The sequence below is a fragment of the Toxorhynchites rutilus genome, chromosome 3 (assembly GCF_029784135.1).
Source record: "Toxorhynchites rutilus septentrionalis strain SRP chromosome 3, ASM2978413v1, whole genome shotgun sequence".
Taxonomy (NCBI): domain Eukaryota; kingdom Metazoa; phylum Arthropoda; class Insecta; order Diptera; family Culicidae; genus Toxorhynchites; species Toxorhynchites rutilus.
The window spans coordinates 75,913,260-75,941,024 of record NC_073746.1 but is presented as its reverse complement, the minus strand read 5'-3'; the positions used below and the strand labels follow the sequence as shown (position 1 = coordinate 75,941,024).

Genomic DNA, 27,765 nt, shown 5'->3' with positions numbered 1-27,765 from the left:
TTGTCAGGTTGTGCAACTGAGCTGTTGACTTCGTCCAGAACTTCGAAAAACGATGATTCGTCACATGATCGCGAGCGGTTAATAGGATCAATGGTGTCATCTAGGTTGAGCTGATCGATGTTGTTGAGAAACGTTGACTTTTCGAACGATTGGCTGGTTTGTCTTTGTTGCTGTTGTGATCCAAAGAGTGTTTTGTTGATAGTGCGGAGATTGTCGCCGTAGTTGCCTAAACGTGTGTCCATGGAGTCCGTGCGTATTAACAGCTCACGTAACGCTTTGATGATAACTTTCTCTCGATTGTAAGTAGCAGGGTTGAAATGCAGTCGACAGGAGTCGCAAAACCAGAGTAGTCCGACTTTTGCTGACCATGCTGAGTAGTGGTGCTTAGTTAATCCCACACAAGTGTGGTGAAAAATAAGGCCACACGAACCACTGCACGTTATCACCTTTCCGGAACTCAATGGTCGTGAACAAACTTGGCACGTATCCATATTACAGAGCAAATTTGAAGATCACAATGTCAGTTGAATTACAATGTCTCACTGGACGACGGTGACAACAGTTGTTCGAAGCGCCTACAGTTATGCTGTCACAGAGAGACAAGCTTCCAAGCTTTCAGCGCTACCACGATTTGCTACCAGGTGGCACTTCGAGACGATCAGAGATTTCGAACGGGTAGAGATAAGCGATGGCGATGACAAATTATAAGAATATGCAAAACACAAGGCACAAAAACACTCATACACAACATTTTGGTGAGTTTACCATGGCACCACTATACGTCAAACTTTTTTAAATTTGAAGGGCTTTCCAACAAAAATATTTAGAAGAAATATCGAAAAGAGGGTGTTTTGAGATATAAAGGTTTCAAATATTGAATTAAATTTTTGGGTAAGAGTTTTTACCAGTAAATTTAAAATGTTATTTTTCCTAAATGGTTCATTCATTTTCCAACAACTTTGTCATACATCATATTTTAATCAGACATCTGGATTTTGATTTAAGTTTTTTTGAAAGAAAGATCAATGATTCTGATTATACCCTTTTGAAAAATCATTTGTAATTAAAACTGGTCATATGATAATGAATATTGTAATTTTAGGTAGTTTCCATCATAAGTACCAAGTTTCTGAAAAATCGGAAAGGGTTGGGTCAACAGCCGGCTGGAATTGCTCTGTACAAAAAAATATAAAAATTTTATTTTTCACTAAAATATTTTTTTTTTTAAATTCTGAACGAAAATTATACCGTTCTGAATCATATTTCGGACGCTTAAGGCATATGATGCAGAAAACAGATCTAAACTTTATGCACAGGTATTATTTGGTTGATATTTTTAATAAATTAGTTCAATATGCTTATAAGCTATCTACTTTGGTAACTATTTGATTGAAAACTTAAACCAATAAAATGCTTTTCAAATGAAGCGAAAAAAAATCAAACTTCGGACACTAAATCAAATTTCGGACAGATTGAATTCAAATTTCGGACATTTTATTTTGTAATTTTTGGGACGAAAATTAAATTACACTTGATTATATTTTATAGTCAACTGCGAAACACTTACCAAGCAATCACAGTAAACTGTACATGATGATGAGAAAAGATGAAACACGGGAGAAATTTAAATATTTATGAACGGGAAATTCTACGTGCTCACGCTAAGGAAACGTCAAACACAAACGATAATGAGTAGTGTTGTAAGATTTCTGCCGATTATGTTATAATTCAAATGTAGTTCTCATGTGAAATGATAGTGAAACCAAGGGATTACTCTAAAGAAGCAATTGTGATATTAATTTAATAGTTATAAGTATTACACAGATACTCATTCTAATCTGAATAAGACTAATTGCAATTCGAGACATTAAAATCTGTACGCCGAGATGTGAAGGTTTTTACTGCCATTTGGCTAATTTAGGTCAATTACGGAATGACCCAAGGTAATCCGATTATCGAAAACCGATTACCCGCCGTCGACTTGACATCAGTGGATTGAATTGGATTCGTATTTGTTTAAATCCTCACAACAACCACAGCCGGGGCACCATAATGTGACAACCGAAAGTGTCGTAGCTTAATGGTTATCCGATTTTATGTCCCATCAAACACACATCTGATACATCTATCGATTCCTTTCCGGCCTGTTGTCGCCATCGATGAAGGCCATCGAACCATTCATGCATTCATCCATCCATTCCGGCCGCCTATAATTGTGGATATGGACACTTCTCTCCTTTTGTGCCCTGTATTATATGCTGACGACTGTTCACACGGCTCAGCACATATTGTTGTGGTCGTATCGGTTTGTGCACAGATCTAGCCTCTCTCCATCATCCCCCAGCGTCCCCCCACCCGATAGTAGAGTGTGGCTTCCGGGACGCGCTAATCTGATGGTAATGTGCTGTGTTCGCTTGCTCGTGGCCAGATGATGAAAATTGCTGGACAAACATTTACGCTATGCAGAAAACAGAATCATGCTCACAGCTACAGAATGAATTTGAATAAAAAAACTGTGTCATGAAAACCATGCTTCTTCTTGCACTTTCAATAATTTTTGCATAAAGCTTTAAGCTTCAGTTGACACGACCAAGAACTAATCTCAGTTGTGAAGTTACACAGCAAAGGACATGAACCTATTAATTAATCAATTGTTCTATTGTACTGACACAAAATGTATCACCCACTTCTGGGAGATGGATCGCTGTCAGAACAATGAAAAGTGGAACGTCCTGAGCTACAATGAAATGGATTAACATCCGCTTTCGCTCACGGGATAGAAATGGCTGACATCTGTTTTTGTTTTATCCCTATTGCTGCTCTCATACGGCTCCCATAACATATATATTTTTTACCAGGAGTGGATGTAGTTTTTCCCCCCTCATTGAAACTGCGGAGCATGTCGTCGGATAGGGGAGGAATATATCTCTCGCATTTAATTCCACACGAAACCTTGTACAGTTGAGGGGAACACAGTTGTGGCGCTGATCGTTATGATGATGCTGATGTGGGGTAGTAGTCTCGAGGGAGGCTGAGAACCAACGAGTAAAACAGTGAAATGAAAACAGTGTGATGAAATTCGGATGTTACCTGAGGTAGAATAGGAGTTTGGGTTGAGCACGAGGCTCGTGTTCAATTTAAATATTTCATAGCAAACCTTGCGGACGAACATTTGATGTGTGGAACACGCCATCGTTTCAATTTTTGCGTCAGTCCCAAACCGAAACAAGAACTAAATTAATTGTTTGTTGTGTAGTCGAATGAATTTTTCACACTTATTCCCGTTCACTGTTTGATTTCTTGCTATTCAGCCAGTATCGATTTTCTCTCGTGCAGAGACCACTAATTTAATTGGAGCTTTGGAGCATCATTGCGTTCCATTCCATTGAGAATTACCCATCGATTAAGCATCGATGATGCCACAAATCAAGCACGCATCAAACCATTAATCAAATTCCAATTGACACGAGCAGATCAGGTGCTGACAGGGTCGTGCCACATCATCCATCGCTGACAAGCATTTTCACAAGGTGCCATATATCACTCGACGTTGGTTGACTGCATTCGGAAACGCATTCAAAGCGGAAGCGTCCTCGTCTTTGAATTGAATGGTGTGGTGTGTTGGGACAGGATCAAGGCTCTAACGGATTAAAAAAAACGCTATTTTATTGTTTGAATCAGCTACCAGTTTGCTACAAAGTATTGAAACACACTTGACAACTTTTGAAAACCATGAACAAAGGAAACTTTGCTAACATCAGGACAAAAACTCTTTATCTGACAGAAAACAAAAAATCTGTATCAATTTACTCCACTAAAATGCAAATCATGTAAACAGAAATCAAACATCCTAAATACTATCATAGAAGGAAATTTAGCGAGTTAAATCTTTCACAGAAATCTCTGTCTCGTTCCCTCCTTCAGAAACTTTCCCTCATGCCATTGAAAAGCCCCAGTCATTCGAATAAATAACATCATCATCCGACTATTTTGCTACCAACTCAAATCACCCACCCCCATTGGGAATCCGAATAGAAAGCAGCACATGACCTTCCGCATTCCGAACCCCCGCCCACCGTAACGGATCCGCACACGAATCACGGATGCCATGGCCGCGTGCCAAAATATGCAAAACGTTCGTCCGAAATCACGTTGCGCTTCTGGAGGGAATTGGAGGTAAATTCGGGCAACATGCTTAGCAAGACAAAAAAAAAATGTACGCGTTAACACCATTGGACAAGTAGTAGTGGCACTAACATAATACTGCTTAGGATGCGAACCTCCCTTTCCCTTCACTGCTACCTCGCAGCCTCCAGCTTCCTTCCGCCCGATGGTGTCGAAAATTCCAACACCAGTTTTTGTGAGCGAATCTGCCTTCACAGCTATGGAATGATACCAGGCCGCATGCTCTGCTGATGGCGTTAATTACTGTTTTATGACCGAGCGTCTTCATTAATATTTAGAAGAAGCGGAGTAATTAGCTCCTGGTTAGCAGCAAAGTAATGACCGTCGTTGTTTCTCTTCTATCCGCCGTCGAATCTTGGTCTGTTGGTGGCGAATAAGCCGGATGAACATAACTTTTTTTATGGGGGAATGTGCGTCTAACTTGAGTCGCCTAGAAGGGAAGGGTAACGGGGAAGGGATTCGAATGTACTGCCTAGCATTTGAGAGACGACAAATTACTCTAATAGAGCATTTATTCTTTAGCTCTGGAAGATTGTTGATGGGTGGTTTTATGGCTCTCACCGGGATTAATGTAGGAATAACTCCAAAAATGCACCACGAGAAATTATGTTTTTTTTGTTCCCCGACGAATCTTATCCGGCCAAAAATATTAATTGATCAGATGTAGGATAATTATTGACCATTCTATTGATTCTGATGTCCATTCTATTAATTTTGATGTTGAAATGTGGGTCCAATCGCAGAACTGAACTGAGAACTGATTGATTGATTGACCTTTGACCTTTTGAAAATTACTTTTACTATAAATCTCCTAGTACTTCTACCAAAACTTGTCATTGCAATATAAAATTATTTTTATACACAATTCTCTTTCAAGATTCTTTAATCACTTGCAAATAACATGTTTCTCTGTTACATGGAATACATGTTTGATACAGAAAATATAATAAAATAAAGACAGCTCAAAAACACGAATAAAACACAAATTTCTGCATTACTCGGGAATTAATCAAGCAAACGAAACCACAGTTGACAAGTGGAAGTTTTAGGATGCAATAAATGTTACACGGGAATTAATCAAGCAAACGAAACCACAGTTGACATTTGAAAGTTTTAGGACGCAATAAATGTTTCTATGGTGGTTAGGCACTCCTCTCCCCTCTCTAAGGGGGGCTGCCATACAAATGAAACACAAATTTCTGCATTACTCGGGAATAATCAAGCAAGCGAAACCAAATTTGGTACGTGTCGGTTTTAGGGTGCAATCAATGTTTCTATAGTGGTTAGACATTCTTCCCCCCTCTCTAAGAGGAGGCTGCCATACAAATGAAACACAAATTTCTGCATTACTCAAGAAATTTTCAAGCTAAAGGAACCAAATTTGGCATATGGAGATTTCAGGAGACAATAAATGTTTCAATGGTTGTTTGACACTCCTCCCCTCCCTAAGGTAGGGGCTGCATTACTCGAAAATCAATCAGGCGAATAGAGCCAAATTTGGGATGTGAGGGTTTTGGGTACGAGAAATGTTTCTATGATGGTACGACACCCTTCCCTCCTCTGGAATGGAGAGGGAGTCCCATAAAAATAATACACATATTTCAATCAAACATATTCTAACCAAACACGACAATTAAAAATTTTCGGAAAACTCTGAAGGAAAATGGGAAAAATCGAAAAATTCAATTCGCATATGTTCTACAATTACATATTGACAAGTGTTGTTAGTCCATTTGATGTTTGCGCTAACGAAATTGATCTTGGTTCGAAAGTGGAAATGGATTTTAATGTGATAAAACGCACTCCTATATCGTCTTCCATCTATATAAATAAAAATGAATCGCCGAATGTGTTGATAAGAGCAAAACGCGAGAAAGGAATTGTCCGATTTAGGGCTGTCTTCATTGTATCATATTTTCTGTATCAAACATTTATTCCATGTAACGGAGAAACATGTTATTTGCAAGTGAATGAAAAATCTTGCACGAGAAATGTGTCTGAAAATAATCTGATATCGAGTTTTGGTAGGAGTACTGAAATTTTAAGGTAAAAAATAAATTTAAAGGGTAGATTAGAATATCAATCAATGAACAGTTTCGCGATTGGACCTATGAACGTGCGCTTAGTAAGAAAACGTTGATGTGATAAGGAAAAATAAATTTTGGGCGGGACGAAGTTTGCCGGGTCAGCTAGTATAATATATTTTCACAATTTGCGAAAAACGTCTTACTCTTTGTGCTCACGTGGCCGAGTGATTAGCGTCACACTTAATATGCCGGGGGTGCGGGTTCGATTCCCTTTGTGGTCGGGGTCATTCAAGGCGTGTTATTTAGTTATTTGGTCTCAACTATGTACTAATAAAAATAACGCAAGTAATACCACGTTGATAGGGCGAATTTCCTCTAGGAACTTATGTGCGATTAAGAACTTAAATGCCATTTAAGAAGAAGAAGAAGAAAAAGTGTTACTCTTTTACATAGAATACATATGCGATACGGAAAATTAAATTTTCATTCATAATTTTTATTTAAAAAGTGAATTCGTTCCACCTGAAAATTAATTATTGTTTTATCGTTGTACTCGGAAAACGAAACTCAATGTCGTCAACGAAGATAGTGGTGAGGGAACAAACATATAATCTCCCGTGAGCGTGTGTACGTCAACTGAAAAAAGATTGTCATGATAATTGTTAAAACTATAACACTCAAATTAAAAATAACGCTTGCGATGCTATTATTCTCGTGCTCGTTGTTCACGCGAAGGAAAGAATGAATCATGATTAACCTGTCTTCAGCTGTTTCTACAAAACTACGACTCTCTCTACACCACTAAACTATTCTTCTAAAAAGTTATTACAAAAATTTCGATGGATTCTAAAAAAATATCCGAAGTGATAAATAAACAATAATTCCGTAGTTCTACGTCGAAAATGCGGTTGTGTCCTAGACACAACCCCTTAAAATTTTCTCAATCTTTTAAATGAAATAAGGGCTTTGTTTTGGTTGTAAAACGTTGATTTTGACCACAAATTAATTCTCATGGACACATCGTCACTCGATAATTAACCTACCGCATTTCAAGTTGTCCCCCAGTTCCGTCGATTAGAAAAAGGGTAATTATGGAGCAGAGACTCAAATAGGCCGAGGACATAGTAAACGCGGTGCGGTATGATGCGGTGCGGAGCGACGAATTTGAGCTCATCGCGTGCTATGCCATACTGATCGCTTTGGATTGCGCGTTTCATGTTTCATTCCACTCCATTCCACATGTAAACAACCCAACACAAGGATGTCAGATATGATAACATGTCTTCATTTTGTAAACAGTTGAATTGTGAGATCGTTTTTATTTGTGAACATGGTACAGGGAAACTTCGATATAACGTACCCTCGTTATAACGTACCCTCGATATAACGTCACTCGATATAACGTATATTTTACCTCGATATAACGTACACATTTCCAAAGTGTAAAGAAATTTTTTTCTCAATAATTTTCTGATAGAACAATGAATTATCTGTATTATGATGCTAAAAAAAAATTTGTACCTTCAATCAATCCCGAAATACAGTTGGTTTTGTAATTCCGGATTCTAAATGAATCAAGTTTTAATCAACAGTACGAAGGGAAACATCATGAGAAAGGCTGGCTTCGTTTTCTGATTGAAGTTATTCATTAACTGTACTAAAACAGCAACACAATAATGTATTATAGACTACGTTTGTGAGAACTTTATTATGCTTCGATATAACGTACAATTCGGTACAACGTACAATTTTGAAAGTGAAATGTACGTTATATCGAAGTTTACCTGTAAATGGAAAGCCCTTGACGTACCGTTTTCATTATATGCATTATGCAAATTAGAATAAAGTTATATAATTCATCGAACAATACGAAAATAATAATTTAACAACTCAATCTTTATTTCCATTCGATGAGTTCGATTGTGAAGATATTTATGAAAATCGTCTGGCAACCACCACCTGCGTTCACTCGCGGCAAAACTCTCCACACACAGTTTCGCCGCATTGAAATCGCGTTCGCATCGCGTTTACTATGTCAGGTCCGGGCGGTTTGCATTTGATTTCCACAGTCGTAACCAAAAGAGCTTTCCCGCAATCGATCCCGCGCCCGCGCCCTCACCGCATCGCGTTCACTATATCCTCGGCCATAGGGTTTGATACAGTTAGAATCCGGAGAATCACTGTTCTTTTTTCAGCAGCGGTCGTAGTAGACGTATCTGAAATCTTTTGACAGCAAATTGTTTGAAAAACCTGTATCATTCGCCGGTAAGAATTTCACGTTAATTTGAAGATGAATTTCGGATAAGTCCCTGGTCTGGAATTTTATAAGGCCACTGTCTTTTTTTATAATGCTACACTTATTTGGCAAGGTCTTTGCAGCTCTGAACAGAAAACCTGGTTCTCATCACAAATGATACAATGTTAAAATTAAATGGAAGAGTGTCTGCAGAAACATCTCCTTTTATACATTAAGGTTCACTAAGGTTCGGTGGTGTTTTGGCCAAATCTTGCAAGCTGCCACTACAGTCGAGAGGTGCTTCAGTGGTACCGTGACAATGGGGTCGATTACAATGAAAAAGACCACAATCCTCCCAATTGCCCCCAGTTATGCCCAGTCGAAAAATATTGGGCAATTGTCAAGCGGAAATTGAAAAAAGCTACCAAAGTGACTCGGGATGCTGCAGACATGAAGAGATCGTGGAAAAAAACGACCGCCGAAGTTCACCAACAGAGAATCCAAACTTTGATGGAGGTTATCCGAAGAAAAGTACAAAAATTCATCAAAACTGTAACGGAACATTACGTCGTCCATGTGCGACCGATAAAAAATTACTATGCGCATCTCAAACGGAGGATTTATCCCAACAATTTCGTGGCCAAAACGAAAAATCCGCTGATCGCCACGGCCACGAAAGAGCTGAATAAAATGCCGATATCCATCTTCTCGTCGACCATGGCTATGGTTCCGGCCAACTGGCGTAAGGCCACCTGGCAGGGCATCGAAGCACTTTTGTAAAAAGTTTTATAAACGCAGGATTCAATGAAAAAAAGTATAGAACTTTCTCTGGAGGTTTCTTGATTTTAAGAAGCCTCTGTCAAAATACATGTTAACATCCGAACGCTTCCAAATCGAAAGAAAGTGCTGCAAGTGTTGGACTAAAATTTGAAATTATGGACCTGAACGCTTTGTAATTCAATAAACTTTTTCCTTTATGGAACATCAACTACCGGGTAAATGAAAACTGTGATTTGAATTTACTTGGTGAGTTTCAAATTCACTGGGTAACCGACAAGGGTGTTAACGTGGGGATTATTACATTCCCCCGCCGTATCCGTATCCGGTTCCCATGCGTAAAATGCGGCATTCTGACAGAAGAGAAAGGAAGGACCAAGCCCTGTACGATTCCCCCCGGCAGTCTCGATGCGGGGGACAGTGCTGCTGTGAGAGCAGATTTGAAACACTTTTGTGTCCTACACGGAAAACCTTTTTATATGCCTTAATAAAGTTGTATGAATTCGCAAATCTCCCCGCGGGGTCGATTCCACCTCCCCACTCCCACCGACCGAGAGGGTCTGGTTGGGAGCTGTCCCGAGGAATGTTCGAGAACAGAACAACCGCAACTGATCTCAGCGCTTCAGGAATCCGGCAAAACAAATGAAATCATTCACGAAGATGCGTGAAGCAGGATGAAGCTGGAAAAGCGGCAACAACGGGCACGTGTTGCTATATCATAGCGCCGTTGGGGAGATTTGTCTGCGGTTTCTCGACTCACCAAACACCCACTGCTCTGTGGCAGGCGTGTTTGTGTATGCGTAGCGCTTCAGGCATCAACTAACTGACTATATATCCTTGTCCTTCATTTGTCGTTGAAGATAATAAGTAAATACTATTATGCGATGAATTGTGGAACACTTTAGCTAGTGAACCTAATTACTAAGCTATGAATGGGGATAGATGCGGGATAGGAAATCTCTTCCATCTAGTGGGATTAGTCCCTTATCAGGGTACTCATTTGAATGAAATAATTCTATTGACTTTCCCGAGGCATTGTTAATTTGCCAGGACAATTCATATGTCGAAGTTTGTTTCTTCGCAGAAACGCCAACTTCATTGTGCTCAGTAATCACTCAACAGCCGACATTAGTCGAAGAAATTAATGGCTGCTCTTTGTGTTCGGATCTGTTGATCACAAACCGACTGCGGTAGAAGCGAAAATATTCCGAGAAGAAACAATTGGAAAATAGGGGGAGGTAAACATCAAATCCTAAGAAGAAATGAAGTCGTAGTATAAAGTCTGGTCATTAGCAGCAAGCAGCAGCGCGCCCGGGAACTTTTAATGAACTGCTTCGTGTTCATGAAGCCGGCCAGAAAGATTTCAACTTAGCGTTTGAAGGCTCGCCACATCGTTTCTGTCTTAACGATGTGCTATTCAATGATCCTTTTGATTTGTTAGAGAAGCAAAAAAAAATTAACGTTATAGAGAAGAACGTAATTGCATGTTTCTGTTTTTTTTTGTAAACCAGAGGGATCGGTATGATTTTCATCATTTTCCAACTTCTATGTGTTCATTTTTAATTGTAAAAATACAGAAGCAGGAAGTTTTCTTCAATATAAAATCTCATTTTTATAACATAGAAAGTCAATGTTTACGTTTTCTAGTGAAAACACTGAAACGAATCGCTTCTTATCTTTTGTTCACAACACCTGCAGGTACTCGAAATAACAAAAACAATACGTGGAAAAATCCGACAAAATTATTTCCACTAAACATTGACCTTTTTGGTCAATGGTCAGACCAAAAGCGGGCGCTCAAGCTTTCAATCAGATACACCCACATATGTATCCTCACAGCAGCGGTCCGTCTGTTTCGTATTCAGTTCGCAAAACTCAACAAACTCTAACTCAACAACAAAAACAATGTTTATTCAACCCAACTATAAGGTTTGGACATCCCAGGGCACTGTTTGTGTTCTCTCTCGTTTGCTCGTTTGCGGGAAACACATAGTGGGGAAAAAATGCAACATGAAAAAGTTGCTGCCAAACGTAATTATGACTGTCATGGAAAACCCGAGCGCTTCGTACTTCGAACCGAGGTGGTCATGGGAGAGAATTCCGAGATAGGATCACCAACAAAAAAAAAACTCACTTTCCCTTCGTTCGTACGGTTCGTTTCGCTTTGTCTCGCGTCCATGAGGAGACCACTTCGTCATCCGTCTGGTGGGAAAGTTTTGTCCTCGTGCTTGCACACACAATGTTGCTGCTGCTGAAAACTGTCATCGATCAGAGCTGTCGAGAAGCGTTGGAAAGTACCTGGAATAACGGGGAAAAAGAGAAGAGAAGGAAAACAAAGTCATTCGATGTGCATTATCACACATTGCAGAGTTGGACAGTTTTCTGAGTGGTTATCAGTGGACAATATAAGGATGAAAACAGATAAACGAGGAATCATTTTTGTTGTCGTATGTGGAGCGTTCTCCCAGAGGAATGTTTGTCCTTTTGTTTTTGCTATAAACGATCCTCATATTTTCATTTGTTACTCACTAATTTTTATTAATTGTAATCAGAGAATGTTTCACAATCATGTTCTTTGTCAACCCTATTGCAGAACGTTCTCTGAGCACTTTTGATATTAAATAAATTCCTAGGCGTCGTGCACAAATTGCGTAACGCGAGGAGGGGAGGGGTCGAGGTTACGTTACTTATTGTGTATTAGAGATAGGAAGTTGCGTTACGTTGGGAGGGGGGAGAGGTCCAAAATCCGGATATTTTGCGTTACGTAATTTGTGCACGACGTCTTATTACAAATACGCTGCATGACTTGCTGCGTTCATCCATTTTTAGACGCCAAAGGATGGATACGTGCAGATGTGCAAGTTGAAATTATCCGTTCTACGAAATCGCTAGAAAAGATTGTTTGACTAATTTTCCACAACGATGATAATTTGAAATTTTCACTAGAGGCGAATAAACTACAAAGTTTGAAGCCTCTTAAAAACAAAGAATCGAATCGAATCGAAATTTTCATTAATTTGTTTTTTTACTTGCTACATGATATTAGTTAACTGTTTTTGTTTTGATTTAATTTAATAATTTATAATGAAGGAAACTTCTAATGGCAAAACGTTTATTATTTGCTCAAAAAAACTTGCCTATTATTGACCAACTTACCCCGTGTGTGGGGTTATTCTGAAATATAAAAAAAAAGTCAAATAATTGAATCTCTGGTTATTTTTCATTGAAAGGGTAAAAGGTAAGCTTCATTGTGGTACATAACATTCTAACGCAAAACTTCGTACTACAAAGTTATAGCCAAATTTTATTCAAAAATGACCAACTAGCACCGCCCTACCCTACATGTTCATAAGGAACAAACGTCCCTTTTCTTTGATTCCCCCTTCCAGCTGCGCCCGTGCAATACATAGTGTAATAAGAAGAAAAATGCTGTCCATCGCTATTGCAGCATTACCGCTGAATCAAAACCACGCATTTTGAGTCTGTTATCCCATGGGGGTCTCCGTAGCCACATTGGTTGCGCGTTCGCTTAGTAAGCGATCGATCGTGAGTTCAAAACTCAGGGCCCTCATTGACCATCTTTGTGTTGTTACAGAATAGCTACGTCCACGCAACAATCATCAGCGATGGAGATCGATCCACGGTCGAAATAAGATCGATTCATCCATACAACTGCTCTGCTCTGCCAGACACATCGGGCTACTGTTCTATAAATAACTCAACAATGATCAATCAACTGTCTCCGCTGTCCGGTGGTCCAACTGGATAATGGAAGAACAGAAAGAATACCCTTACGCCTAAATGGCTACTGTGTGAATGTACCATATGTGTAATGGTATAGAAGGAATACTGGCGAATGGCAACTGTGTAATGTGCTAATTATAGATATGATAACCATGTGACATGTACACGATTAAAATTCGGCTCTGTTACAGCTAAAATGCTAATACGCCTTAAATAAATAAATGGGATAAAAAAGTCTGTTATCCCTTGGAAGTTTTAGCCCATCTTTTTTAAGCAAATCCCGGTATGAAGTCGGATTCTGCATCGGTTATACCCCTGCATCAATTGACAATTTCTTGACTCGTGGCCCAGTTTTGAGCAAATTTGACTGACCTGGATGTGTCGATCGGGACTGCCCACACCATCATGACAAAAGACCTGGGGTACAAGCCGTACAATAAATGCAAGGTTCACGGGGTAACGAAGGCTACAACGAAGAAGAGACTGGACAGAGACAAACTGATACTTTCGCGGCACGCAGGTCAGGAGATCGTTTTTTCTGATGAGACTCTAATGAGTTGCAACACCCGCACAATGTCCAAAATAATCGTGCGTCATTAGCTAATATGTCGTTAAGGTTTTGAAGAATATCTTGTATTTCCATTTTTAGCACATTTTTAAAGTGTATTCGAACTTATTAAACACCATGTATAGCTGTGAGTTCATGTTGTTGGCTGTGATAAAAATCGGAGTCTTCCGGTCACAGCTGCAGATTCCTCAGATCAGCACATTATTAGATTTCCAGCAAACTTGTCCGCAAAAACAAATTTATATTTCTTGGGAACTCCTCGCGACGAATCATAAACTGTCTTAACTATACAAAGGATAATATGGATGTCTATACGTCTGTATGTTCCGCTGCGTCTAGAGGATTTCAGATAAATTCCGGATAAATCTGGAAGTTTGGTAACCCTGCAATCGTTGCTGGTTTAACCGTATAGACGAGATGTGTCTTCACAAAAAGTAGCCCACAGGTGTCGAATCACTCGCTCCAGGCGAGATCCAAAACAAGAGAATAATTGCTCACTAATTCGCTACCGAATTGGTCCATTGTTTCACGAAGCCATGCTATGGGCTTCGTCAATGCTCACAATAAAATGGTTTGAGTTTGCAAACTATATATATATACTGTAAACGTTGCTCGACTATAAGTTTTTCCATGATGAAATGGAAATATAATTTGAGAGTTTAGCAATTGAACATGTCACGAATTAGAAGAGCGGTCAGAAATAAAAGTTTGTGAAACGAACCGTCGGAAAATATGGCTCTGAATTTATCTGTGCTGTAAACTTTGATGTGTCCAATAAATTATGATTCAAGGATGCAATGTTTCATCAGAGATACGGTGAAAGCTCCCTATAGCGACATCGCAAGGGACCGTCGTTATAGAGAATTGTTGCTATAAAGAACTGTCGCTTTCGAGAATTCGGATGCCTTTATAGAGAGAGATTCAAAGTTAAAAAAATGAAATACAGGTCGGACTCGATTATCCGGGATTCGATTATCCGGAATTTTAAACTCGATTATCCGGAGTATTTTATTTTTGATTTTCGGAAATTTTGAATAATTTGTATAATAATTGAATAGCCAATTGAATAGCCAATATGAGTATCAACTAGTAGGATACAGTTATTTATGAAAACTGCAAATCCAAAATGGCAGCCACCACAACATGGCGAATTACATATTTTCTCAGAAACCCATCAATATGGGTATCAAAGGAAAGGGCTTGACTAGTAGAATACAGTTATTTATGAAAAATTCAAATCCAAGATGGACGCTACCACAAGATGGCGCCATATATATTTTTTCACAACCCCATCAATATGGGTATCAAATGAAAGAGCTTGACTAGTAAAACACAGTTATTTATGACAAATGCAAATCCAAGGTGGCGGTCACAACAAAATGGTGGATTACATATTTTCTCAGAACCCCATCAATATGGATGTCAAATGAAAGAGCTTGACTAGTAAAACACAGTAATTTATGAAAAATGCATATCCGAGATGGACGCCACCACGAGATGGTGCCATATTTTTTCCCCAACCCCTTCAATATGGGTATTAAATGGAAGGGCTTGACTAGTAGAACACAGTAGATCATGAAAAATATAAATCCAAGATGGCCGCAGTTCCCAAATTATTACTTTTTAATGGTTTCATTCAGATTACCCTGTTTGTATGTATGTTTAAGTGTTCGTAGGATTGCCCAACATTAATTGAAATTTGACCCCGCTCCTGATCACTGATTGATCTGAAATTTGGAACATACCTTTAATTCTATTGCCATTATAAAACTGTGTATTCCATGATCTTGAAAAATTCAATTTGGCCGCCGCCAAAAAAAAGGCTGAATGGCTTGACTTGGAGAATACACTATATTATCAACAACACAAACATGAATGAAGAAACGGATGTGATAACTACTAACTGTTACTTGTCTAATTATTTTCTAGCTTTTAGTACAATAATCCGTATAACTTCAAAAGCTGTTTTATTTATTTTATTTTCTAGTTTTTAGTAAACTATCTGTACTATTAGCATACTACAATGGTATCTCTACAATAAAACCATTCAACTTTTTTTTTTTATTTCTTACCTAACTTTCTTCGGAATATTTTAATTATTCACTGTATTCTATTAGTCAAATTATTTTATTTGATAACAATACAGGGTAACTTCGATATAACGTACATTTTATTTTCAAAATTGTACGTTGTATCGAATTGTACGTTATATCGAAACATAATAAAGAACTCAGAAACGTAGCTTATATTATTTTACTGTGTTGCTGTTTGAGTAAGGTTAATGGATAAATTCAACTAGAAGAAGAAGCCAACCTTTCTCATGATGTTTCTCTTCGCACTGTTGATTAAAATTTGAATCCGGAATTACAAAAGAATCATTTAGAATCCGGAATCACAAAACAGTTGTACTTCGGGATTGGGAAAAAGTACAAACCAAGCTTTAGTATCAAAATACAGATAATTTATTGTTCCTTCAGTAAAATACTATTCAAAAAATTATTCCTTTAGACTTTGAAAATGTGTACGTTATAATGAGGGTACGCTATATTGAAGTTTCCCTGTATTGAGGGAAATGCAAAAAATACATAGTCGACTATTTAGTGGCGGTTACCTTTTCGAATTTATGTTGTTCATAATGTAGTCTATTCTCCAAGTCAAGCCATTCAGCCATTTTTTAGGGGCGGCCAAATTGAATTTTCAAGCAGTTTTATAATGGCAGTATAATTAAAGGTATGTTCCAAATTTCAGAACTATCAGTGATCAGGAACGGGGTCAAATTTCAATTAATTTGGGGCAATCCTACAAACACTCAAACATACATACAAACAGGGCAAGCTGAATGAAACCATTAAAAAGTAATTAGTTATTTGCGGACTGTGGCCATCTTGGATTTGAATTTTTCATGATCTGTTATGTTCTACTAGTTGAGCACCTTCATTTGATACCCATATTGATGTGGTTTTGAAAAAAAAAATATATATTTGGCGCCACTTTGTGGTGGCGGCCATTTTGGATTTGCATTTTTAATAAATAACTGTGTTCTACTAGTCAATCCCTTTCATTTGATATAGGTCAGACTCGATTATATATGATTCGATTATATACAATTTTGGACTCGATTATATACAGTTTGGAAAAAAATATTTTTTTTATATTTCAAATACGTCTTATTTCAATAAGAAATGTAACCTTTCAACGTTAAGGTGAAATTTGAGTGGCTATTACATGTACAGTGGGGTAAAAATAGTGATTTTTGGAGATTTTGCCTGATTTTTTACCAGGAATTCTTTATATCGATATTGCAGCCAAATTAAGAAAGATCGAATTCAAAGAGAAGAATTCAAGAACAAATTGCAGAGCGATTTGAGAGCTTCAATTCAATTGATAGGAACAATCCAATTAGTACAATTTTTAGGATCAAAGTAATAATAACACATTAAAAATTATTAACTTTTAAGTTTTTATTAAAATACACTAATTTAGATGTTTCACTACTATATCCTATACTAAATTTTCTCATCTTTCAAATGAAGGCAACAGAGTTGTCTTCCGTAGCGTACTTTTTAATGTAGAGCCTGTTTCAGGCAACAGAGTCCGAAACAGAAAAAAAGTTCTGTAACTCCGTCATTGTTGAAATTCGAACATATGCGTAGAAGGATTTTTTTCATCAAATATGATCGCCTATCACCTTCTGAGAGAATCTGGATAAATTTATTTTTTTCATGTGAGAAAGGTGTTTTTTTTTGCATGTATTTTTTTGATTTTTGATTCATCCCCTTAAAGTCAGAAAACGAATAAAAAAAAATTTTTTTTTGACTCGATTATCCGGAGAATTCTATTATCCGGAGTGAAAAAAAAATCAATACTCCGGATAATTGAGTCCGACCTGTACTGTCCTTTGGTAAGTTTGTTTTAATTGATAAATCAGCATAAATAGTTTGGAAAGCAGCTTCTAGGCTTAGAGTTTCACTGTCAACTACTTCGTTAGGCTCTGAATGAGTTTCTTCATCAATGTTATCTATAGATGATTGCTCTTGCACTGTGTTCATTATGTCATCGTCAGACAAAATTGCTTCCTCGCATAGTTTGTCAAAAGTCACGTAGTCTGGAAAATGCAAATTGCGATTATACTTTCTATAGTATTTGAAAATATTAACCCTTTATAACCAAACCTTCAAAAGAATCAGAACCTTATTCAGCGAGCGCTTTAAAATTTGATCGGAATACATTTTCCTCTGCAGTTTGCAGTTTTGCAGTTTTCATTGATGCATTTCAAATTGTCTGATTTCATAATGCCAGCTTTGACGAAGCAATTGACAACAGTGAATTATTTAACATGATTTACTACGCATCAGCTAGCAGTCACCATTCTTTCATCCAGTTTCTGGAAATCCATTCTTCAAATATCGCTCTCACCATCCACGCATTTTTGTTGCTTTTATAAATCACTGGAAGGTTCCTAATGTTTTTAAAAACATCTAGGTTTGACACTCTCACCAATGACCAGACTTTCCAACTTTTCCGTTCCGTCCATATTCATTGCCGCAACTGTGGAATGTTTGCCCACGTGACATTTACCGCTTTTGAAGTATGTAATATGTCTTACTGGGTAAGCATTTGAAAAACAAACCCGTTTCATTCATCTTAAAAATATCTTGTGGATTATAGTCAACAATCAATGGCGGTCACGTATCTGATTTGAATTGCTCAGTAGCTCCGATACCAACAGCTCCATCATTTCGGACAGAAAATTTAGCGTAAAACAGACTATGCTTTAAACTGTTGCACGAATTCGAATTTAAAAGCTTAAATCCAATATTAAATTCAATGCAAATATTTTATTTTCTAGACGACGGGATTCTTGTACAACAATGATGCAACTGATTTTTTCAATAAGTTCTTCCTATCTTTTATCAGCTTACAGGTGTCCTATGTGTGTGTTTTAAAAACTGAGCTGAGTTCGTGTTAAATTCCACACATTATTTTTTTACCTTTCTTTAACATTGTTTTATGATTTATTTCATTTGCTTGACCTTCGTTGTCTCATAATCAAACACATCATATAGTTTTTTATGTTTTCATAATATTGCAAAATGAATAATTTGCTAAACAATAATAGAGGATATCCCTGCTTCAGTGATGATCATTAACCTTCCTATACTCGCGCACAGGTCTGAGCATCAAATCAGACTGAGCATCAATGAGGTGGCTGAATAAAATGAATTTTCAAATTTTTATTTTTTTATTTTTATTAAATCGTTTATTTTTACTGGCTCAGTTACATAAGTTTAAAGGAGCCAAACTCCTGACTGTATTGTTACAAGTATATATAAACTTTTTTCCTTAATTCTAATGTTAATAATATAGGAAACCGATTACTCGCGGTCTACTCGAGTTTAGAAGGGTGACATATTTTCTTCAGGAAAAGGAAGGGATAAAAGGATATGTTGACAATGTTCACTCTCACATTCACACTCACATTCATTACACTCAATTCTTAAGCCTATCTTATATCTAATATGTTTTTACATTTCACCTTATTCTATTGTTAATAAGAAGGGATTTGATTTCTCGCGAAGGAAAAGGAAAAGGAGAATATAAGGATATAAGGACAATCAGACACGACGATCGATAACTTTTAGGAAGACATATATTTGGGACATGTAATCAAGGTCTAAACCAGCCAACACATCTCTCACCGGCACATTGGGCTGCCTTCCTCTAGCCCGAAGAGAGTTTTCTAAATTCGATCTGGCAACAAGATACTCCTCGCACGACCAAACAACGTGTTCGATGTCGTGGTAGCCTCGGCCACAAACGCAGATATTGCTGCCGGCCAGATTGAAACGAAAGAGTAGCGCGTCTAACGAACAGTGATTGGACATGAGTCGGGAGAAGGTGCGAATAAAGTCCCGACTCAAGTCCAGACTTTTGAACCATGGTTTGAGGCTAACCTTAGGGATAATCGAGTGGAGCCACCGGCCCAATTCACCTTCGTTCCATTTGCGTTGCCAGTTAGCGATGGTATTTTTACGAACTAAAGAATAAAATTCATTGAAGGCGATTTGACGCTGATAAATTTCGCCTTCAATTGCACCTACCTACCCCTCTCATTACCCGAAATTGAGCAATGTGAAGGGACCCAGACAAAGGTAATGACATAACAGCGTCTGGTTAAAGCACTCAAAATTTCTCGTATTCGCTTAAGGAAGTACGGCGAGTGCTTTTCCGGCCTCACTGAACGGATAGCTTCGACAGAGCTAAGACTATCCGTTACAATGTAATAGTGTTCAACAGGTCGTGAGGCGACGCTGTCCAGCGCCCAGTGTATTGCTGCCAATTCAGCAATATACACTGAGCAAGGATTCTGAAGACTGTGGGAGGTGCTAAAAAATTCGTTGAACACTCCAAATCCTGTGGACTCATTCATAGAGGACCCATCAGTGAAGTACATATTATCACAATTGATACGCCCATACTTTGCATTGAAGATCGTAGGAACGATCCCCGATCGATGATAATCTGGAATTCCATGGATTTTCTCCTTCATGAACAGATCAAAAAATACAGAGGAATTGATGTAGTCAGGAAAACAAACACGGTTGGGAATATACAAAGAAGGATCATCCTGCAAGGAGATGAATTCATGATATGAAGTCATGAATCCAGAATGAAAGTTTAGCCCGATCAGCTGCTCAAAATTTCCGATCACCAATGGGTTCATAACCTTACACCGGATGAGGAACCGAAGAGATATTAAATTGAAGCGATCTTTTAGTGGGAGTACGCCTGCCAAAACCTCGAGGCTCATGGTATGCGTTGAGGGCATACATCCCAACGCAATACGGAGACAAAGATACTGAATTCGCTCGAGTTTAATGAGGTGTGTTTTGGCAGCTGATTGAAAACAGAAACTGCCATACTCCATCACTGAGAGAATAGTTGTTCGATACAACATTATAAGATCTTCGGGATGGGCTCCCCACCAGGTGCCGGCAATTGTACGGAGAAAGTTTATTCTTTGTTGACATTTTTTACTCAGATACCTAATATGGGCCCCCCAAGTACATTTGGAGTCGAACCAGACCCCAAGATACTTGAATGACATAGCATGAGTGATCGGTTTACCCAAAAGTTGAAGCTTTGGTTTTGCTGGTCTATGCTTCCTAGAAAAAACCACTATCTCTGTTTTCTCCGTGGAGAATTCGATCCTTAGCCCAATGGCCCAGGTTGAAAAATTGTTCAAAGTATCTTGTAACCATACCTTGCAGGTCGGATTCATTTGATCCTACGACAGACACCACTCCATCATCTGCAAGTTGTCTTAGGCTGCAATTTTGTGTAAGGCAATTGTCGATGTCGCTCACATAGAAGTTGTACAAAAGGGGGCTTAAACATGAGCCCTGGGGGAGGCCCATGTAAGAGAACCGACTTACTGCCGAATCTCCGTGAGAAAAGTTCAAATGTTTCTCACAAAGCAAGTTATATAACATATTATTCAATAGAGGCGGCAGACCCCGAGAGTGTAATTTGTCCGACAAAACCTCTATTGAAACAGAATCAAAGGCCCCCTTTATGTCCAAGAATACTGAAGCCATTTGTTTTTTTTCGGCGTAAGCCATTTGAATTTCTGAAGAAAGCAACGCAAGACAATCATTCGTCCCCTTGACCCTGCGGAACACATATTGTGTATCTGAGAGTAAGCCATTCGTTTCAACCCAACGATCAAGGCGAAACAAGATCATTTTCTCCAACAATTTCCGTATACAAGACAGCATTGCTATTGGGCGGTACGAATTGAAGTCGGACGCGGGCTTTCCGGGTTTTTGAATAGCTATAACTCGTACTTGTCTCCAATCATCTGGAACAATATTATGCTCCATAAACCGATTGAATAAATTCAACAAGCGATGTTTCGCCACATCAGGGAGGTTTTTCAGCAAGTTGAACTTAATTCTATCCGATCCCGGCGCAGAATTGTTACATGAAAGGAGAGCAAGAGAGAATTCTACCATCGAAAACTCGGAATCAAGATCGCACCTATCTTGTGGTATATCTCGAACAATTTTTTGCACAGGAGCGGAATCAGGACAAACCTTCCGTGCAAAATTCAAAATCCATCGATGTGAATATTCTTCGCTTTCATTCGTTGAAGAGCGATTTCTCATGTTTCGAGCCACTTTCCATAATTTTTTCATTGACGTTTCTCGTGACAAACCTCCCACGAAATTTCGCCAATAAGCACGTTTTTTCCCTTTGATCAAGTTTTTAAATTGATTTTCAAGGTCCAAATACGTCTGAAAATTTTCAGGGGTTCCACGTTTCCGAAAAGCTTTAAATGCATTCGATTTTTCTACATAAAGCTTGGAACATATGCTATCCCACCATGGATTGGGAGGCCTTCGACGAATAGTGGAACCCGGGATGGGTTTCGTTTGAGCGCGAACCGCGCTGTCATAGATCAAACGAGAAATGAAGTTATACTCCTCCAATGGAGGCAAACCATCTCTGGAATTGATGGCTAGAGCAATCGCGTCCGCATATTTTTTCCAGTCAATGTGTCTTGTGAGGTCATATGCCATGTTTATAGATTCAGAAGAATTCGACCCAATGGTGATGGAAATTTCGATTGGCAAGTGATCACTACCGTTGGGATCCTGGATTACATTCCACTTGCAATCTAACGATAGTGAATTCGAGCAAAGCGAGAGGTCAAGAGCACTTGGGTTAGCAGGAGGTTTAGGTACACGTGTTGGTTCCCCAATATTCAAAACAGTCATATTGAAGCTGTTACAAAGGTCATATATCAACAATGAACGATTGTCGTCGTACTGTTCCCCCCAGGCAGTTCCGTGAGAGTTGAAGTCTCCCAAGATCAATCGTGGCTCAGGAAGGAGTGAGCACATGTCAACAAGTTGCTTGCGGCTAACCGCAGATCTCGGAGGCCAATACAAGCTGACTATACAAAGGTCTTTGCCTCTGATGTTTGCATGACAGGCAACAGCTTCGATCCCTCCAATAGGTGGAAGGTCAATTCTAAAAAAAGAGTGACACTTATTGATCCCCAATAGTACCCCTCCGTATCTGTCATCGCGGTCCAAGCGTATTATATTAAAATCGTGGAAAGAGAGATCATTTTGAGAAGAGAACCAGGTTTCGGACAGTGCAAAAACATCACAATTGACTTTATGAATTAGAAATTTGAATGTATCCAATTTAGGGATAAGACTACGACAATTCCACTGTAAAACAGTGATATCTCCGACCTCTCTATTTAAATTAGACATCAAGAGAGATAATCATTGCAAGGAGGGGCCATGTTTGCATCAATTGTTGCAAAATTGTGTTCAATACTGGAAGCATTGAGATGACAATGGTTCTGATGGAGTCGGAAACATTAAAACATTTGAAGATTTGATCCAAAAGGTCAGACAACTTTATAAATCCCGATTGGGAAGTTGAGCTGGACGGAAAAATAGGGACAGTTGGGGTTTTTGATGTCCCCTCGAGTGCTGGGTCGTTCGAAGATGAACTATTCCCACGGAAACCAGGAGGAACCTGATTTTGATTGTCCGCTGCACTCGATTTTTTAGGCAAGCTAACTGGGGGTATCACCGGTGGGACTTGTCCTTGAACTTTGGGAGTGGTCACATTTTTGCGCCGGGGATTCCCTTTGGAAATAACCGTTGTGCCCCCGCTAGCTGTGTCCGCTTCTATTTCGTCAACTGGCAACGTAGCGAAAACATTATGTGTGTTGATTGGTTGTTGCTCTTGAGCCAGTGGAGAAGCGCCCTTCAAAATTTCCGCAAAAGTGCGCTTCGAGCGTTCCTTCAAAGAGCGCTTCTGTTTATCCCAGCGACTCTTGTAAGTTTCACAAGCTGAGAGCTCATGTGGGGATCCCCCGCAATATGGACATTTATGCTCAGTCGCACTGCAGGATTTCCCCTCATGTTGCTCTCCGCAAGTGGCACAGCGCTCCTTGTTGGCGCAATAATCTGCTGTATGACCAACTGACTTGCATTTGTTGCAAGTCATGGGCTTTGGCACGAAGAGTCGCACTGGAAGCCTTAATTTATCCACCATAACGTAGTCAGGGAGGGCGGAACCAGCAAAAGTTACTCGAAACGAGTCGGACGGCGTGAATTTTTTTTCTTCCCCATTCTGGGAAACTTTTCCTAGTTGCTGGCAATCCAACATTTTAATTTGCTTCAAAGGGAGCTGTTTAAATCTGCCATCTCCCTCTTTTATTATTTCGCTCGTCAGACCCGTTTCTGTAATCACCCCCGCAATTTCTACGTTATGGCAGGGCACATATACGCGATATTCTATTACAAAACGATTGTCGACAACAATATCGTTAGCGTGCTTCCGATTAGCCACGACAACACGCAGTTTGTTCGGTCTAACCTTTCTAATTTCGACCACGGAGGAATAATATCTTGCCAGATCTTTAGAAATTTGAATGACATTTAGAGATTTTCCTTTTGGTTTGGGCCGGAAGAAAACAACCCATGGGCCAGATCCAGGTGAATCTTCTGGATAGACCTTGACACGAGGAGAGGAAACAACTGAGGGAGAGGACGAGGTCGATTGTTGAGCGGGATCAGGAACAGTAGGGCTGGGAGGCAAGTTCGGGAGTTGATCGGAAGCGGGAGCAGGAGATTGAGGGGGTGAAGAGGAAAGGTTTGCAAATTTTCTTGAGGGGGGCTTGTTTAGGTGATTTAACTCTCCCTCTAAAGAGACATCCGAGGGGGGGAACGCGTTTGAGCGACTTTCCAGCTCCCGTAGATAGGGAGGGGTAGACAGTGGATTCAATCTCCATGTCAACGGTTCCTTCTTCATCTGTCATTTAAAGTGGCAGATGTACACTTTTTAGTTAATTTTTCAATTTTTTGTTTGTTTTTTCTTTCTTAACCTAATAAACTTAACCTAATAAAATTATTGATACTTATAATGCACTTCGGTGCAGCTGAACCGGTGTATCGCACCACAGCACGATAATGGTGTCGATGACGAGAGGCGATAAATTCACCAGCACACAGCACACAGCGCCCGCGCTGCAGGCCTTCTTCCTCCAGCTTGTTGTGTCCGCTTCAATGCAATCCAGTTACAATCTAGGGAATCCCGTTATTGCGCACAATCACTTGACCAGTCACGAGAATAACGGTATCACTTCAACGATACACGATCACGAAATATATGCGTCCGGCGGCTTCGAACTTAGGAAGACGAATGACTTCAAATTGAATGAAGTTAAAGAAAAAATATTTTGTGGAGTTTTTTCTCTCAATTATATATCTGCCAGAAAATAATAGTGGAGCAGCCAATATGGAGATGTGGATAAATGTTTCGTTCTTTCATTTGGACACACACAATGAATGGTAAAATTAACGTGAGGGAGTGTCCGTCAATGGGGTAAATGGGGATAAAACAGCATAAGAAACCAGTAGTCTTTTGGCCTGATTTTGCTGACTGCCTTAACTAGAAGGATGCCCTATAGTGGTACAAAAAAAAAATATCAAATTGATACCAATGGAAATGAACCCACAAAACTACCCGGACATTCTTCCTATCGCACCTTTATGGGATTGACGAAGCTGAGAAAATTGATGAAACCAGCAGACAGTGTTGAAATTCAAGGTTGGCCTAAAGTGGTAAAAATAGTGTGAGAAAGCATTAAAATTGAAAATAAAACAGTGTTATTAATTAGGTTTGAGAATCGATTAATTAAAGAAACCCAGCATGATTTCTTTTATCTAAGAAAGAGGGTGTATTTATGATTTTCGAGACAGTAATTGAAACCATATCTTCCATTTAAAGATGCCTGATGGAGAAAGGGAGGCAATATGTGCTTTACTGCCCACTGGTTTGACTAATTCAATGTTATGAATTAGGATTGAGGTTCATGAACTAATTGAACTCATCCTAGCATTAATATTTCTCTAGAAAGTAACTACATTATACTGTTCGGATGGATCCATATATTATTGTTCACTTAGCTTCCCTACGAGAATATTGGACCAGGTCATTCGAGGGGAGCGCTCATTGCTTCGCTAGCACAAATTTATACTCATTTATGCTCACTTAAGCATATCTCTGATAAAGTCTTGTTAAACCAACAAATGGAATGAAGTGGAGTAATACAAAGCAGCAGAAGAAGGGTTCAGATGAAAACTTTTTGCTCGTTGGTATGTCGAATGTATGAATATACTCATATATGCCCATGTTCGACTTTTCAGCAGGCTCCATGTTCGCTGTAGTTACTGCATTGCCATCTCGTGACTCCGATTCAGAGGTGGGGTATGATTACTTAAATGTAGAACAGGACAGTTACCACTGTTTCGCATTTCTAGCAAACGGGCACCGGGTATGAGACGATTTATGTAGCTCACTATCTACGAACAACTTGTACTACTTGTCTGGTGGAAAGAGCTATGACGACTTCTTGTGTGGAAACGTACATCTTTGTCGTTAATATCATGTGTGATGGTGATTTATACTTCAACTGTGGAGGACCCTCGTCGATCTGAATTGCTTGCACACAAACCCATGCAACATATATGTGCTATCCGCCAGAGAGAGAGAAAGAGATAGATAGGTAGAGGCTAAGGATCGTTAGTTATTTATTAGCTGTCTGCGAAGAGTATGGTCCTCTTGGCATCATTAATGTTGAGTGTTCGTAATGAAGGTCGGGATTTTTATTGCTTTTCTCTGGAAAAAAAACTAGCAGTCCGGGACAAGTCCGGCTAACTGGGTGAGTGAGAAAGAGAAATGCACGCAGAATGCAAGTCAATTAACGATCTCATCGAGCCGTTGCTGATGAGATTTCCTGTCATCTTTTATTGCTTCCGTGACCTTTTCGCGCGATGCGTTGGACACACACAAACGGTGCTTTGGCGCTTAGCACTCGGACAAAGCGCCACCATCATGCCAATTTCGCATATTTCGTTACACTATCTCAGCACGGATGAACGTTCGATGAGGCGAGGACTATTGGACTATGTTTGATGAGATTCGTAATTCGTTTATGATTCAGTGTCGTACATATCGAAGTAAGTCGTAATCTAACAGGTTTACGTTCATTTCGACTCACGATTTATCTGGAAATTAAAACCCTCGTCAAACTGTCGTGTCACGACGACACTATCTTCTTTTTAAAGTAATAACAGAAGTGAATTTCACATTTAAATAGCGTATGAATGATCGACCATTAACTCCGATTTTAAATCTCTATATATATAAAAAAAAATCTCGTATCACGATGTTCGTGGTCGAACTCCTCCGAAACGACTCGACCGATTTTCATGAAATTATGCATATTTTTCATCGCGATTTGAGTATTTTGGTATGAATAATATCCTAATAATCGACCTGTAGTTTGTTTTTCTAAGAGAGCGAATTTACTTACGTTGTTAAATGACAGATGGTGCTAAGTTCGCTTCATCGAACTTCCATCCACACATGCGCCAATAACCTCAATTCGGCTAAAACCATGCTTATTGCTAGCGAGCTGGAAAACTTTTTGAGTAAACATAATGAATTATTGAAATTCATCATATTATACATGCTCGGTTTGCAAGGTGACAATCACGTTTCTGTCATCAGTTCTAATAAAACACCGAATGGAGACTACGTCTATACATTCAATGCGTATATTGTAGAATACATTGCTGGAGTCATGGTAAGCGACGCGAGAGATTGTGATTCGAAGAAACGAATTAACAATAATCTGGAGTTCATCGTTGACACCCACCGTTCAAACGACGCTCTCCATCTTCTTCTTCAATTGTACTAATATTGCGAACGATATAGAGGTAAAGAGCGAACGACTGCGATTCTAGACAGTCAGAAGCGATGTGAGGAAAAATACACTCACTTGCGAGACGCTATCATGAGCAACGCCGACGTGTGTTCAAACAAAACAATGAATGAAATGTAGAATGAGCTTCGTCACAACGTTACATGTATTCGGTTCCACACCTTGCTGGATATATTCGGCTGGATGCAAAAGCGAGGATACCTTCATATGCACATTTTTATTCTGTATAGTCGACAAAATACGACCTGAGGAAATCGATAGTGTAATTTCCTCAATTCAATTCACTCCCAGATGCGTCTATTGATCAACTACTGACCCGTATTCTGAAATCCGATCGAGTAAAAATTCCCTGAATCGATTACAATATCGCATTCTGTCATCCGTTCGACTTCGACGGGTTGTGCAAATA

At 39.1% G+C, this 27,765-nt stretch overlaps 1 protein-coding gene across 4 annotated transcripts in view; it reads right to left on the bottom strand.

The window, feature by feature from the left end:
• The window catches only part of LOC129780539 (uncharacterized), a 315,512-nt gene that overhangs the window by 127,038 nt on the left and 160,709 nt on the right, over positions 1-27,765 (bottom strand). Inside the window, exon 1 of one of the 4 annotated variants that reach the window (XM_055788909.1) lies at positions 11,360-11,380. The exons of the other annotated variants lie outside the window; for them this stretch is intronic. The gene's annotated coding sequence lies outside the window, so the exon portion shown is untranslated. Of the gene's footprint in view, positions 1-11,359; positions 11,381-27,765 lie in introns of those variants that run through there. 4 annotated transcript variants of the gene reach the window in all.